The sequence below is a fragment of the Protopterus annectens genome, chromosome 6.part0 (assembly GCF_019279795.1).
Source record: "Protopterus annectens isolate FY-2018-M chromosome 6.part0, PAN1.0, whole genome shotgun sequence".
Taxonomy (NCBI): domain Eukaryota; kingdom Metazoa; phylum Chordata; order Ceratodontiformes; family Protopteridae; genus Protopterus; species Protopterus annectens.
Window position 1 is genome coordinate 270,795,990 of NC_056737.1, and position 3,199 is coordinate 270,799,188.

Genomic DNA, 3,199 nt, shown 5'->3' on the forward strand with positions numbered 1-3,199 from the left:
AAGAACTTCAGCAAATGATATGAGAATGGAATGCAAAACCCAAGGCACATGGAAAGAAACCGAGTACAAACAGGAATGCTGTTATGGTAGCAAATGGGGGAAATCAAAAGAATAAAAAAAGCAGTCATAAAATCCAACATATAATGTTATTCACAATGCACTGCACAGTAAGCACCTCCTTCCCTTTTGGACTTCCTCAGTCAGACTCTGAAAAACAAACAAAGCTCAGCATATTAAATAGTTCAGTGACAGTTATGTGACTAATCACATGATTTATATACTTTAATGCTGCAAACTTTTCCTGTTTAAAGCACTTTTTAACAAAAACTAATGGTTCATACTCTGTATGCTATTTTATTTCTCTCCTTGCTAGGCAATCAGATGGAAAATAATTTACATTACAACTGAATTAGACTCATAAGGTTACCTTGTAAATAAGACATATAGTACTATACACACACACACACATATATATATATATATATATATATATATATATATATATATATGTATGTATTGTGAAATATTTTGTAACTATATAAACATTGCTGAAATACTCATGTGCTCTGCAAATTTACACACACTGTTTAAAACATCATGTCTATATACTGCCAGTGTATATGTAATCTTGATAATTGTTGTAAAAAATCTGAGGAGCTTTTCTCTCCAGGCTTCCACTGAAAATGGGTTTACTTAAACCCAGCTGAGCTTTCCTGATAATCAAATGTAAAATAAATAAATAAATAAACTTTCCAGATCATTTATGCCAGGATACTTACGTACATTGGCTCCTAACTGTCCCACATATGCTCTCCATTTCTCTCCAATCAAGTAGTGCTACTAATGAATCCTTTCCATAAGCAATCTATTTTACTAACAATACAAACTTAAAACTAGTATTGACACATTTCAAGGTATATTTATACAAAGCATTCCTTTCATCTTGTGTCTCAGTAGCATACACATGCTTATATATCCTTTTAGAAAGTCTTCTAAAAGTTCTAACTACATAAAATACTGCACAAATTTCACAGCAAGCTACACACACACACACACACACACACACACACACACACACACACACACGCACACACACACACACACACGCACACACATATATATATATATATATATATTTCATTTTCTATTGAGCAAGTGAATTTACCAGGGATAAAATATTGTAAAACGCCTGTGTTAATATTCGTTGTACCTGTTAAAATATACCTACAATAATTACAGTTCGTGCACATAAACATCTGTTCTTCATTAACTGCAGTTTAAGATTTGCTTTGAAAAATGTCTTCTAAAGACAAACTTTGGACTCTTACCCACAACTTTGGCTGTGTATAGAAACCCTTCTAAATATCTTCCAATTTTCAAACACACTTTTCTTAATGCTGCTTGCATCGAATGAGTAGACCAGAGTCATGGCCCACCTTTTATTTCCACTAAATTCCCTATTTTTAAAACTCCTGTTTTCTTGTTTCCTTTCATAACATATACTGCATTTATATTTCCCCTCACATTTGCCTGCTGCTAGGTTTATCTATTGAGTAATCAAGAGTGCAGAGTAACCCCTCATAATTTATCTTTCCTTCAATATATTACTTACCATAAACAAAAAAATCGTTATCGATAATCTTTAGCAAGTCTGCTTCTCCAGACAATCTATCCTTTAATAATATTTTTCTTCACCCATGGGGGATGCATGTTTTACTACATGAAACAACTATTATTATCAATCCAGTTTCTAGCAATACTTGTATTCAAATATTTATGTTTTTTTTATAATGTCATGTCTAAATAGACTATTTCATTAGTATAAAATTCCATAGTGAACTATATAATGTCGTCCACTTGATTTAATAAAGACCTCAAACAACTAATCCCTTGTCCCTTGCCAAACTAAAAAAATATCATCAATAAAATGTTTATAGCACACAATATAATCCTTGTAACAAGAGCTATACATTCTTCACGAGTGATCATAGCTTGGGGCCATCACAGCTCCCATTCCCTCTCCTGCTTTTTGCCTATTATTATTTATTTATTTATATTTGCTAACTGGGTAGAGAGGCTGGTCTGAAAACCCTCTTCAGCTACAACCCAGTTCTATAAGGGCAGAGTTTACAATAACATTAAAACATTTATGCAGTACATTTATATATAATTATATACCTTGAAATAATGATTTACAATTAATTTTCATTCTCTGTTCAAACATGACAAAATTGTAACTCAAAATAATTATCATTTCGTTAATTAACCTGCCACAGATGCCTGCATATGAGCCTTTTTATACAAATAGTGTGACCCATTACAAACTAGAAGCATTTGGAATTGCTGTACACAGTGATTTCACATCAGAAGTAACCAAAATATCTTAATCTACTAAAACAACATTCCTAATATTTTGTATAAAATCCCTATAATTTCTTATGTTTGAACCAATATTAGTCACAAGCAGTTTTGTATGCTTTTCAACATATACAGCAAGTGCCTCAGTTTTAGAACCTCTACTTAACTCTATCAACCTAAGTGGTGGATCCAACACATTTCTGTGTACTTTCATCAGTCCAAAAATATATGAAACATTTGCTTTGCAGAGAGTCAAGTATTCTGCTGTGTCATTATCTATCAACCCATTTAATAACTATTCATAAATATAACCATCTATATGTTATTTTTTTTCAAGATGGCTGCACATTGAGTACCAGCTTAACTCTAACTCTCCCAATGTGAAAACAGAAACTCAACGAAAAAGACCAGTAGACGTTTGTGTTTATGGGCAAACTTCAGTAACTCGCTAGTAAGTGTACAGTATGTATCCCAGGAAAAAAAGAAATATAGAGCACCTGGAAAAAATCAGCTACAAAAAAAGTGAGGAAGAAACACTGACTGGGGAAAATTCTGCAGCTGTTCAGCAAAAAGCAATGCAACCTCCAGACAAGACTTCCAGTAACCTACAGGAAGATATGAGACAACTGCACACAGACCTGCTTAAAATAAATGAAACACTGATGGAGTATATTGACACAAAAAAACAAAAGGCTGGAAAAATGGAAGAGGCTTTAAACTATTCATAAATATAACCATCTATATGTTATTTTTTTTCAAGATGGCTGCACATTGAGTACCAGCTTAACTCTAACTCTCCCAATGTGAAAACAGAAACTCAACGAAAAAGACCAGTAGACGT